The sequence below is a fragment of the Triturus cristatus genome, chromosome 8 (genome assembly GCF_964204655.1).
Source record: "Triturus cristatus chromosome 8, aTriCri1.1, whole genome shotgun sequence".
NCBI lineage: Eukaryota > Metazoa > Chordata > Amphibia > Caudata > Salamandridae > Triturus > Triturus cristatus.
In genome coordinates this window covers 475343122-475357157 of record NC_140591.1, presented here as the reverse complement: position 1 = coordinate 475357157, position 14036 = coordinate 475343122, and the positions used below count along the sequence as shown (strand labels likewise).

The 14036-nt window shown below is 43.3% G+C and overlaps 1 long non-coding RNA gene across 1 annotated transcript; it reads right to left on the bottom strand.

The window, feature by feature from the left end:
- Positions 1-1240: 1240 nt before the first annotated feature.
- On the bottom strand, positions 1241-7856 carry LOC146802381 (uncharacterized). Its single transcript, XR_014967751.1, has 2 exons — positions 6817-7856; positions 1241-3800 (listed from the first exon to the last, which is right to left on the bottom strand). It is a non-coding gene; the product is annotated as an uncharacterized LOC146802381 (long non-coding RNA).
- Positions 7857-14036: the final 6180 nt, after the last annotated feature.

The following is a 14036-nucleotide window of genomic DNA, read 5'->3' as shown; positions in this document are numbered from 1 at the left end:
TTAGCAGCCATCTTGTGCCTTGCATCGAGTGAAAATATAAAAGAAAGGTTCCGGGGGCAATTTAATATAGCGGAGCTCTGTGTAATGATGATTTGGACGCAGTGAAGGTTTAAGATTTATTAAGAATAAAGGAGAAACAGGTGAGCGAACGGCAGCACAACTTCCACTCCAGGACACCAGTAGGAAGATAACTCTTTCACGCTCCCTGTGCCCAACATCAGCACTTCGCAGCCATGCCTTTAGAAGCCAGTCCGTCGGCTCGCAGCTGTCTACCTTTGCGAGCTAGTACGCTGCTGTGCCTCTACCTCTGCGAGCTACTACACTGCTTTACCTTTGGGAGCGGATGGCTCGTAATTCTGCCTCTGTGACTCAAGCGGACGGGCCGCAGTTGTCTCTCTGCGAGCCTGGGTACGAACTGTTCATATGTCACACTATATGAGCATTGAAAAGCCATTTTGTGATTCAGTCTATCAGCTGGCATCTGTTCGAAGCATTTCTGAAAACATATCGGAGCTCTTTCTGTGAGAGATACTGTAATGGCTGGATTTTCTGTTTAGATGGGATCAGCCCCCAGGGGCCCCTGTGACCCAGCCAAAACGTACTCACCTTCCCTTTTTAGATCATATTTACAATGGGTAGATATAAAGATAAATATACAGGTCGCACCTAAGAATGGGGAATGACAATATACATATATGGACTTTCTACAATATCTTATTCACATCAGTTGGCCTCGCGGTCGCCCTGACCCAGACCGTTCTACCCTAGAGCAGATCTGACACGCAATCCGGCGTATCTACACACATGGGCCTGCAGAACCCAGTGCTCCCTTTTCCAAACCGTTCGCGATCCTGCGAAACTTACACACTAGTTCCACTACCTAGTGCTCTCATTTACTCAAGCCACAATCTTGTGGGTATCCACACTGGTTCGACCCCCCAGTGCTCTCATTAACGCCGCATATCAACGACGACCACATTCCTATGAACATCTATACATATATATATATATATATTGGGATATTATCTCAGCTGTCTACTCGGGATGAAACTACAATAATAACTTTGAATGTGGGTCCAGATTATTGTGTATTACCTGCTCTTGGCATCAAAGGTCCACTCACTCCCTATTTATGTGATCACCACTTACCTGATTGGGATTACTCATCCATTCACGCGCCTAGTGCTCACCTAGGAGCTTCATTTACCTTCAGTTAACAAGAATAGGGGCTACACACCAGTTTGTTATAAACTGGGGGTCATTTATTACAGTAATATAAACATTAATACAAATCTAACAAAGGCTATAGGTAGAACACACTACTTAAAAGAGAAGGATTACACATAACAGGAACACTCCGCTGAAAGGGAAAAGATTAAGTGTAGCTAATGTGATGAATACGACATCACCTGGTTAGTATGAAGTGTTGCTCTAGCTGTCATCTGGGTTCCTCTCTCGTCTGTGCCTTGGCTCATCTCATGCTCTCTCTCTCTCCTGCACTCTTGGGTACACCTCTGCGCTGATCGCTCTGTCTCTGGACTCCTCTCCCCCACACGAACTGTCTCTCCACCTTGCGTCTTCACTCTTAATGGTTCCTGCCGCTCTGATCACCGTTCATTCTACTATCTTATTCGCTTTGTCTCTGCGCCAATGTCCAATTAACTCCATCTGCTCCCATAGGTTAGTCCACGATCTCTCCTCCGTCCCTTCTAAAAGGCATTACTTCAGACTCCAGCTATTCACACCTCCTCCTGATAAGCAACTGCTTCCTTCAGTTCCAGCTCAATATTCAACTCAGCTCTTCTCCAGATTGAACTCTCTCTCTCTCTCTCTCTGCCAACTCCACTCCACTGCTCTCCTCTCTCTGCTGCTGGACTCTCTCCTCGACTGCCCTCTGACTGACTCACTGACTCCGCCTCTGCACTTCACAAATATAGAATGCTGTTTCCCCATGGAAAGTTCCAGCCATCAGCCCGCCGCCCACCGGGTCTCTGCATCACCTCGCATCAAGGACACTTTCCCAGGTGGCCAGCCTTTTGTTGTGTCTTCTACACAGAGAATAATACAGCCTACCGATAAGGGCCGGCCCAGACCGGTTCTTTCCAAGTGAAAAACAGCCTTAACTATAAACTTTGCCTTTGCCCTGAAAAGCCTCTCAGCTTCATCAAGATGGAGTCCCTCTAGCTCTAGGCCTGTAGGCCTGAAAGGGGTGAAATGCTCCTTAGCTCTGTCAGAATACCTACATGAACCATACCAATATGTCTAATATGTCAAAGCCAATAGGCAATAGACAGGTTAAAGTCAAGAATAAAGGCATATTAAGCAGCTATCCTCTTCTAGGTCTGGAAAAAGGGCTTAAAAGGGCCAACACAGGCTAAGAATGCCTATACTAGATGCGAGCAAGAATAATGATCTATTATCACTGCTAAATAAAGCCAAAAACCCTGCCATTACATTGCACCCTAGATCCTTATCTTGCGAGCATCTTATAAACAACAACAACCATCTAAACAAACATCAACATAATCTATTCAACATAGGCTAAAAATACCTATCCTAGATGTGAGCAAGACTAAGATCTATATCACTGCTAAATATCTCTGCCATCCACCCTTAGATCCTTATCTTGCGAACATCTGACAAACAATAACATCTAAATAAACAAACATCAACAAAATCTATCAACAAATCAAAACCTAAAAAACTCCCTAAAAACAATGACAACTCAAGAAAATCCCACCTGAAACTCAATTGTAGGGAATAGAAACCTAAAAACAAATCAAAGCACCCTTGACTCGAATGCTGAAAATATCTGAGATTGGATCTGATAACGAAAGAAACTAACCAAAGCATCCTCAAACTAAATGTTCCTCAACTTCTAATGATAACTGGTGAAATCTAGTGATGTAGGGACTTATGTGTTGAATGAAAACAGCAAGGGGCCTAAATGGGCCTACTTCGGACAACTTAAGGCTAAATGAGACCTACCTACCATTGTCAACTTAAGAACTAAATGTGTTTCAACTCCTAATGAGAGAACAAGAAAGGGCCTAAATGAGCCTTACGTACTATAGGCAACTTAAGCTAATGATGACTCATGAAACTATTGGTGTAGGTGCTAATATGTGAGATGAAAATAACAATAGGCCTAAATGAGGCCTACCTGCTGACATTTGTCAATTTAAAGTGAAATCCGAGAAATACAATTGCAAGGTCTGGGCAAACATTAATACACAATCATACTAAAAAACACTCTACCCAGAACAATCCAAATTTTAAGGTAACCTCCCAGTAATCAAGGTGAAAATGTAAGAACAGTAAAAAACAACCCAATTTCTACAAGATAGCTGGTGTAACACCAATCCTAAAACAGCCATTTTACATACTGTGGAACACATGTGTGCACCACCATTCAACAAAAAAAGTCCTTCATTTGGAAAAACTATAATAGGTGACAAAATTGTTTTTTAAAAGTGGGGCCTGCTTGTAGTGATGTCAAAATTGCAGGCCAGGGAATTAAATAACTTAGTAATAGGTGACACGTTTTTTTGTTTGTGCTTGAAAAGTGGGGCCTGATTGTCCAAGCGATAAGTAAATGTTCAAATTCTTCAGTGTAGGCCACCACCCTGCATCCTCGGTACTTCCTCCAATGCGGCCATCCATCACCCGGTCTGGTCTGGTCTGGTCTGGTCTGGTTCCATCATCCAAAACAATAAACTAAAATAATAACATGAAAATAAAAAGCTAAAACAAATAAAGGGAGTGGGCAGACGCACGCACGCACCCCAACTGCAGCAATCCTAGAAACAAGAGAAGAAGTATCATTATTCTTGTAAAATAAAATTTTCCATTTAAAAAGCACCCCGGGTGCCTTTCATTGTCGAAAAGAAGAGCCAGGTCTCCCGCCCTTATATAAACAAGCCGTCCGCGGAAGAAAATTGGATAATAGCCAATCATAACGAAACAGGGACGTGATCGGAGCTTGCAGAATGAAAAAAAAAAAAAGAATTCGTCTGCGCAGACCAGCTGGTCTGCCAAGGTCAAAAAACAAATTCCTTGTAAGTTTTGTTCCCAGGCCTGAATGTGCTAACGAACGAAAGCTAGCATGTTAAAAAAAAACAATTCTGTTACAATGTACTGCTACTTAAAAGCTCCAGTTTCTAAAAAGACTTGTGTCTAACTAATTCAGCTAAAGGCAAGACATTTAAAATATGGGCACTTATTTAGAAAGGGGCAACTAACTTATGCACACAAGATTATACATTCTGCATTTGGGAAAAAAAAAACGAATTAACATGGTCCATTGTCAGCTGCTGAAAGAGAAATAATTTGTAAAACAACATAAAATGCAGATACATTTCAACATTGTATTTAATCTAATGTTTTGCTGACACATTTATAAAAGAATACATTTTAATTTACATTTGGGAAAAATAATAATGTTACATTTTATAGTTTTTCAAAGGCACACGGTTGCCTTTCACTAATTAAAAGCACATGTTACCATGCACTGTCGGGCAAGATTGATTATTCTCAACCTGTGATCATTGCAACCAGCACATACCTTTCTAGATGGAAAACCCACAAAGAAATAATTAATGAAAACAGCTCCGTAGCGTGCACTTCTAACAGGGCCATTTTTTTTCAACATTTCACTCATTTTAAAAGAACACAGCTCCCTCCGTAATCCGACTGGTTGATTTATAACCACATCAGTTCCAAGGCAAACCCACACAAATTCGTAGACGCATTTCAAAAGGAATGTGAAATGAACAGAACCCTTCTCAAAACACAAGATGTTACCTTTCCGTCAAGAAACTGACAAAGCACGTAGGCTGACCAAGGAACCACAAAAAAAAAAAAGTCAAAATCAAACCATCAAAAATCCTTAAAATAATTCACTGACTTTTATAGTCAGGTCAGATAACCATGCATGTTGACAGCATGTAAAAAATAAAGGCTGCCATCTCAACTCAAGATATTAACCCTTTGGCAGCTCAAGCACAATCATTCCCCAATGTCCATGGATACATGGGAAAGTCATGAGCACATTTCTTCACGTTTACAAATGACACACACATATTCTCAAAACGTTATCCCCAAGCACCCGAGAAAGATCCAGCTCTCTCCTGCCAAACGTAATGATAACATGCCCTGTCCAAGCCATGACCACATGGCGCTATTCACAAGCCATATTTACAAGACAAGCCTTTCACAAACAACATTTCCAAGGCGCAATGCACAAGGAACACAACAGATCAACATAAGAACATGCACCTCACAAATCACAATAATATGGCGCTATTCACAAGTCATATTTACAAGACAATCTTTTCACAAACAATGTATCCAAGGCGCAATGCACAAGGAACACAATAAATCAACATGAGAACCTGCACCTCACAAGTCACATTAATATGGCGCTATTCACAAGTCATATTTACAAGGAGCTATATTCACAGAACTCCACAGATCATAGAACAATGAACACATTTCACATTGCACAGCATAAGCAGATGCAGCAAGCAATTGAATGGGCAATTTAAAAGCATTTTTTACACACAATTATACAATTGGACCATCACATAGATGTAACTGGCTTCCTCATGTAATGTCATCCTTCAACTCTGACAGTTTAAACACCAAGATGAAAACCATTCCTTCCACCCTGAATAAACCAAATGCCATGATGTAATACAATCTCCTCACGCTACAACTGTTCAAGCCAATAGGTCTAACAGGCTACATAAACTGCAACAGTACGCCAGATGGAACTAGCGTTCAGGGCACTCCCTCAGAACACATGGAAAACTCTCTAAGCACATGGCCAGGCACACAGAGTTCGTAAACTGTCCGACTACGCCAAATGTAATGGCGTTCATGGCACTCACTCACAACACATGGCACACAGGATTCGTAAACTGTCCGACTACGCCAAATGTAATGGCTGGATTTTCTGTTTAGATGGGATCAGCCCCCAGGGGCCCCTGTGACCCAGCCAAAACGTACTCACCTTCCCTTTTTAGATCATATTTACAATGGGTAGATATAAAGATAAATATACAGGTCGCACCTAAGAATGGGGAATGACAATATACATATATGGACTTTCTACAATATCTTATTCACATCAGTTGGCCTCGCGGTCGCCCTGACCCAGACCGTTCTACCCTAGAGCAGATCTGACACGCAATCCGGCGTATCTACACACATGGGCCTGCAGAACCCAGTGCTCCCTTTTCCAAACCGTTCGCGATCCTGCGAAACTTACACACTAGTTCCACTACCTAGTGCTCTCATTTACTCAAGCCACAATCTTGTGGGTATCCACACTGGTTCGACCCCCCAGTGCTCTCATTAACGCCGCATATCAACGACGACCACATTCCTATGAACATCTATACATATATATATATATATATTGGGATATTATCTCAGCTGTCTACTCGGGATGAAACTACAATAATAACTTTGAATGTGGGTCCAGATTATTGTGTATTACCTGCTCTTGGCATCAAAGGTCCACTCACTCCCTATTTATGTGATCACCACTTACCTGATTGGGATTACTCATCCATTCACGCGCCTAGTGCTCACCTAGGAGCTTCATTTACCTTCAGTTAACAAGAATAGGGGCTACACACCAGTTTGTTATAAACTGGGGGTCATTTATTACAGTAATATAAACATTAATACAAATCTAACAAAGGCTATAGGTAGAACACACTACTTAAAAGAGAAGGATTACACATAACAGGAACACTCCGCTGAAAGGGAAAAGATTAAGTGTAGCTAATGTGATGAATACGACATCACCTGGTTAGTATGAAGTGTTGCTCTAGCTGTCATCTGGGTTCCTCTCTCGTCTGTGCCTTGGCTCATCTCATGCTCTCTCTCTCTCCTGCACTCTTGGGTACACCTCTGCGCTGATCGCTCTGTCTCTGGACTCCTCTCCCCCACACGAACTGTCTCTCCACCTTGCGTCTTCACTCTTAATGGTTCCTGCCGCTCTGATCACCGTTCATTCTACTATCTTATTCGCTTTGTCTCTGCGCCAATGTCCAATTAACTCCATCTGCTCCCATAGGTTAGTCCACGATCTCTCCTCCGTCCCTTCTAAAAGGCATTACTTCAGACTCCAGCTATTCACACCTCCTCCTGATAAGCAACTGCTTCCTTCAGTTCCAGCTCAATATTCAACTCAGCTCTTCTCCAGATTGAACTCTCTCTCTCTCTCTCTCTGCCAACTCCACTCCACTGCTCTCCTCTCTCTGCTGCTGGACTCTCTCCTCGACTGCCCTCTGACTGACTCACTGACTCCGCCTCTGCACTTCACAAATATAGAATGCTGTTTCCCCATGGAAAGTTCCAGCCATCAGCCCGCCGCCCACCGGGTCTCTGCATCACCTCGCATCAAGGACACTTTCCCAGGTGGCCAGCCTTTTGTTGTGTCTTCTACACAGAGAATAATACAGCCTACCGATAAGGGCCGGCCCAGACCGGTTCTTTCCAAGTGAAAAACAGCCTTAACTATAAACTTTGCCTTTGCCCTGAAAAGCCTCTCAGCTTCATCAAGATGGAGTCCCTCTAGCTCTAGGCCTGTAGGCCTGAAAGGGGTGAAATGCTCCTTAGCTCTGTCAGAATACCTACATGAACCATACCAATATGTCTAATATGTCAAAGCCAATAGGCAATAGACAGGTTAAAGTCAAGAATAAAGGCATATTAAGCAGCTATCCTCTTCTAGGTCTGGAAAAAGGGCTTAAAAGGGCCAACACAGGCTAAGAATGCCTATACTAGATGCGAGCAAGAATAATGATCTATTATCACTGCTAAATAAAGCCAAAAACCCTGCCATTACAGATACCCCTTTCACGCTGCATCTCCCCAAATTAGCATGTAACGCACCATCTTCCCACATCACCAGCATACCCCCAACAAACTTCTTGGGCCCGGAAGTGTCCCTCTACGAACTATTAATAAAAAGATGCTTGTGAGGTTGGAGAAATAAGAATCTTAGTCATGTATAGATTTACATATAAAACATTTTATTAAAACAAAACAACAAATAAAACTTTGTAAAGCCGTGGCGTATCATCGCTGGTCCATTTGTGATTCACAGGCTGCAAGGCAAAAAGAAAGATAAGATGGTGCGTCATGCGTCCAGCAAAGGAGAAAGAGAGAGAGAGAGAGAGTGAGAGTGAGAGAGAGAGAGAGGAAGAGGGAAAGAGTGAGAGAGAGAGGAAGACAGAGAAAGCGTGAGAGAGAGGAAGACAGAGAAAGAGAGATAGAATAAGAGAGAGAAAGAGTATGATACAAGGAAGAGAGAAACAGTGTGAGAGAGAGGAAGACAGGGAGAGAAAGAGTGAGAGAGAGGAAGAGAGAAAGAGTGAGAGAGAGGAAGAGAGAAAGTGAGCTACAAGTGAGAGAGGAAGACAGAGGAGGAGAGAGAAAGAGAAAGAGTGAGATACTAGGAAGAGATTAAGAGAATCAGTGTGAGAGAGAGGAAGAGAGCGAGAAAGAGTAAGGTAGAGGAAGAGAGAGAGAAAGAGTTAGAGAGGAAGAGAGTTAGAGTGAGAGAGAGGAAACCAGACAAAGAGAGAAAGCGTGAGACAGAGAGGAAGACAACGAGAGAAACTGTGTGAGAGAGAGGAAGAGAGAGAGATAAAGAGAGAAACAGTGTGAGAGAGGAAGAGAGAGGAAGAGAAAAAGAAAGAATGAGAGAGAGAGGAAGAGACAGAGAAAGTGTGAGAGAGAGAAAGGAAGAGATGGAGAGGGAGTGTTGACACTGGAGAAAATCTTCGCAGCTCACCTTTGTGTCACCGGTGTGTCTCCAACCACGTGCCGGGACATAGTGCACCCTCAAGTTTAGTGATCTGAAAGATAGTATAGATTCAGTTATTGCAGAGTACATACAACTGCACACGCATAATTCTCTGTTTCAAGGAAGAGAGAAACAGTGTGAGAGAGAGGAAGAGAGAGAGAGAAAGAGTGAGAGTGAGGAAGAGAGAGAGAGAAAGTGAGAGAGGAAGAGAGAAAGAGTGAGAGAGAGGAAGACAGACAAAGAGAGAAAGAGTGAGAGAGAGGAGGAGAAAGAGTGAGAGAAAAAGAGAGATAGAGTAAGATACAAGGAGGATAGAAAGAGAGAAACAGTGTGAGAGAGAGGAAGAGAGAGAGATAAAGAGTGAGAGAGAGAGAGAGAGAGGAAGAGAGAAAGAAAGAATGAGAGAAGCCACTCCCACCGCCCAGAGGTGACTGCCCGCTGCTGCAGAAAGAAGTCTCTCTTCTCACCTTCCCCCACTGGCGTGTGTGTAAGAGGGTCCACCACGTGCCGAAACAACTTGGTCATGTGTTGAGGATGGCCACGCATCATCGCAGATTTTTCGCGCGTTCAGCTTTGGTGGTGTTGGGGGGGGAGGTGAACGTCGATTTGTGATTCACAGCCTGTTAGATAAAAAGCAAAAGAAGATTGTGCATCATGCGTCCATCAAAGCAGAGAGGAAGAGAGAGAGAAAGAAAGAAAGTTTGAGCAGAAGACAGAGAGAAAGAGAGAAACAGTGAGAGTGAGAGAAAGAAAGAGAGAAAAAGAAAGAAAGTGAGAAGAAGACAGAGAGAAACAGTGAGAAAGACGAGAGAGAGAGAAACAGTGAGAGAGAGGAAGAGAGAGAAAGAGTGTGAGAAAGAGGAACAGAGAAACAGAGAGAGAGGAAGAGAGAGACAAACAGTGTGAGAGGAAGAGGGAGATAGAAAGAGTGTGAGGGAGAGAAAGGAAGAGATGAGGAGGGACACTGAGGGCCCACACTGTGTACAAAACTATCACACCTTACCTTTACGCCACCGCTCTGTATCCAACCACATGCCGCGACCTAGTGGAACTCTCAAGCTCCCACATCTGAAAAATAGTACAGAATTAGTAATGGCAGAGCAGCATTGGATTAGGACTCAAAATTGGCCCAGGCACGCAAAAAAAAAAAGTGCCCACATTTGCATATTGCCTCTCCTCAAAACACTGCTTCGGCGAAATTTTATTTAAAAAAGGGTGGGTGGGGGAGGTATGAAAAAATGCACGGATTCGTTTACACAGGTGACTTAAAAACAAGTGAGGCCACTTCTGCTTAAGCCCCCTGCCCTGCTAGGTATGCATACATTAATGGGCGGCCCTGCGAGAGAAAGAAAGTGACACCTCTGCCTGTTGCTAAACGTGAGGTAATGATGCCCATCTGCCGCCAGAAAGGCCATTCAGACACCCCCTGGGCTGCTGCTGTATCCAAACAACAGCAACACCCCCCAAATCTGCCCCCCAGACTGCTCCAAAAAGCAGCCCACAGTTGGAACTCGGCACCGGATCCTCGGACATTGCACCAGTGCCCGCGTTACCAATGCGCCGCTGTGGCAGAGTATATACGAGTGCATACGCCTAAATCGCTCTGCTGTCTTTCTGCATTCAGGCTGCTGTACCCCATCCACTCCCGTCGCCCACAGGTATCTGCCCGATGCTGCTCACCAAGGCCTCACTGCTCACCTTTTCGCGGTCACGGCACCCTCCACATCATGCAGCTCCGTTCTGCAAGCTTATAGGTCTCACATTTGGAATTGAGTCTTGATATCGCCATGGTAGAGGACATACTAGTACACCTATCATCATCGCAGGTTGTACACCCGCTCAGTGCTTACGGTGCTACTAACTCAGTGAGAAGTGATGCCACGCACGTGGCGGTAGGTCCTTGCTGTTGGGCTCAGGCCTACCCTGCACGTGCGCCCGGTCTTTTTTATTAGTAGGGTCATGTGTCCTGTGATGCCTGTGCTGGATGGGTGTGGTGTGGGTGTATACCAGCCGTGAGGGAGTGGCTGTGGCACGGGTGTCCGTGTTGGAGTGCTACCGTCACCCGGGTTGCAAAAGCCAAAGTGTCACTCCGTGAGCTAAGTCCAATAATATGGCCAACAGGGAAGGTACGGGGAATTATTGACCCTATATTCATCCATAGTTAACACAAGAAAGATGGTGGACATGAGACATCTGTGTGGATATGAATGTTTATTGCACAATTAGTGGAGTGTTGCAGCTGTAGCAATACAGGGCCATGGAAAGTTGAAGTTTCAGTTTTTGGCACATGGAGGACAGCCAATTAGAGACAAGCTCGCTGTCCGAGTTAGGCTGTGCCAACATATGTACTTATACAATCACTGCAACGATCCTCACGCACTTATAAATTCACTACACACTCTGCTTGCAGTACTCTAATGATGCAGTCTCTACTTGTTTTTCCCCACTGTCAAAGGTAAGATGGTTGCATACGCTGTCCAGAGTACTATGTAATGTGGTAGGGCCTAGGGGCAGCATGTTGCATACATAATGAACACACGGACAGAGATAGATTGTGGAACTGGGTACGGGCACGTGCGCTCGACTCCTTTTTATTACCAGGGTCACATGTCCAGTGACATCTGTGGTGGATGCGTGTGGGGTGATTGTAAGCCAACCCTCCGGGAATGGTTGGTGCTGGCAACAAGTACAACAGTAATCATTGGATTAGACACAGAGATTCAATCATAAAGGGTCAATGATTTGTGCTGCACTAAGGTACCAGATATGAAATCATACAGAAAAGATTCTATCGTAAAGGGTTCATGACTTGTGATACACTGAGGTAGGACAGCAGATGTGAAATTATACACAAAATATTGTATCAGAAAGGGTGCATGAGTTGTGCTGCACTGAGATAGGGGCATCAGAAGCATTTAGCGTCTGCACAGCCAGCGATGATGCGTGGTGCGGTCGAGCCACAGAATCGCAACTTAATGTGAATTGTGAGCCCTGCTCTCGCTAGTGTACATCGAAGGCAGTAGTCAGCACAGACATCGAGAAATGTTTTTAGTCACTTCCTCTTGACAAAGTTCAAGGACATAGAGTACAATTCTCTCTAATAAATAAATCATGTTTCAATCTAAATTGTGAGCTCTGCTGACCGCAGTGTAGGTGTATGGAACAAAAGATGAAACGTTTATAAAATACACTGAGGAAATCTTGGTTGTTCTGAGTACAGTTGTAAAGTACGGTATTCTGAAGCTAGAATCTGAACTGGTTGTTCATCGTATCGTCTACCTTTTTCAGTAGGGAAGAGCTGTGGAAAAGAACAAGCTTCCAAATGTGTTTCCCACACGCTCATTTTGCTTTTTTCATCTGGAACAATTCAAGTATGTCCTATCAGTTCTTTTGAATGTAGAGGATGTATAGTATGTTCATAATTTTCTTCTTTTCTTGAATTGTCCACTTGAAATATGTGTTTCATCTTCTAAAGTCATTTCGTCTCCTTCTACATTTTCAATTTTATAGTAAATATTGTTTTGCACCAGATATAATGTAGCCTTTTGGACTTTCGTGACATGTACTAACCCTTGCCATATTTTCAGACTCTTTGTGGGTACACCATTAACAAGAATGACTACAGGTTCAGTGTCGTCTCTTTCTACACTAACAGTTTCAACATTTTTCTTAAAATCTAATGGTAAATACACAACTCTTCCTTTTAAACCTCTTTGTAGATCTGTTGAAGGCAGCTTACCTGTTTTAGGCTGCATACGAATTATAGCCTGAAAAGGGTGCACAGATTGTATAAGGATGGCCTTATATGTATTTCATCTGTAAGTTTAGGAGGTATAGCAACTAATTATAAGTCATTTGGACAGCTCTAGCTGGCATTTTGTTTTCTTCTAATTTATTGTAACATTATTTATAAATACATTGTACAGTACCTAACTCAAAACGACCTTCCACAAACAGATAAGCAGCAAATTCTTTCCATTTGTGAACCATCTCTAGCACTTTCAGCTGCAATAGATTTTTCTTGATTAATCTCTTCATTCAACATTTGGAGATCATTTGGAAAAATTGTACATTCAATGATATCTTTACATGCATTGAAAGAATCTTCATAGCAGTCAAAATCTCCAAGTAATTCCATTTCAGTCCACCAGAGTTGTGGAAGAGCTAAATAGAAAAACTCTCTCTTATCTGGAGTATCACAACTTAATTTCCTGTGATTAATCAAATTTCCTTTGGCATGCTTTACCAAACATCCATCTGATCCAATTACAGCATATTTTCCTTCATTTATTTTTTCTGTAACATTTTTTTAAAAACTATAATGTTGTAGTATTTCATATATACATATGTTTTCCAGGTATGGACTTCTATTTGGATAATATGTGAGGAACAGCAATTGAGTTATCTGCAACATATTGTATGTCATTATTTGCATTTCACATCTTCAGAATCACCTGATTGTAATCAATAATGTACTTTGATTCTTCTGTTCTTTTTATATTATAAGTATTTTTGGGTGATTTTCAAGTGCTAGTATGCCTCACTGCTGACATAAAACTGTTCACTCTTCCTTGCGATGACTTATGGTGCACTGAGTTAGTAGTACCTTTGGCGCTCAGCATGTACGTGGTCCGAGAGGGCCGCGTGGCGATGATGCGTGGTCCGGGAGGGCCGCACTCGGACCAATGTCTTTTGTCTATTGAATTCTGCCTCAATAAGGCCACGTGGTGATGACTTATGGTGCACTAAGTTAGTAGTACCTTTGGGGCTCAGCATGTACGTGGTCCGGGAGGGCCGCGTGGCGATGATGCTTGGTCCGGGAGGGCCGCACTCGGACCAATGTCTTTTGTCTTTTGAATTCTGCCTCAATAAGGCCACGTGGTGATGACTTATGGTGCACTAAGTTAGTAGTAACTTTGGCACTGAGCGTGTATGTACCCTGCGATGATGCGTGGTCCGGGGCGGCCACACTCGGACCAATGTCTTTTGTCTATTGAATTCTGCCTCAATAAGGCCACGTGGCGAAGACTTATGGTGCACTGAGTTAGTAGTACCTTTGGCGCTCAGCGTGTACGTACCCTGCGATGATGCGTTCTCCGGGGGGGGGGGGCGCACTCAGTGCAATGTCTTCTGTCTGTTGAATTCTGCCTCAATAAGGCCACGTGGCGATGACTTGTAGTGCACTGAGTTAGTGGCACATGAAGCACTAAGC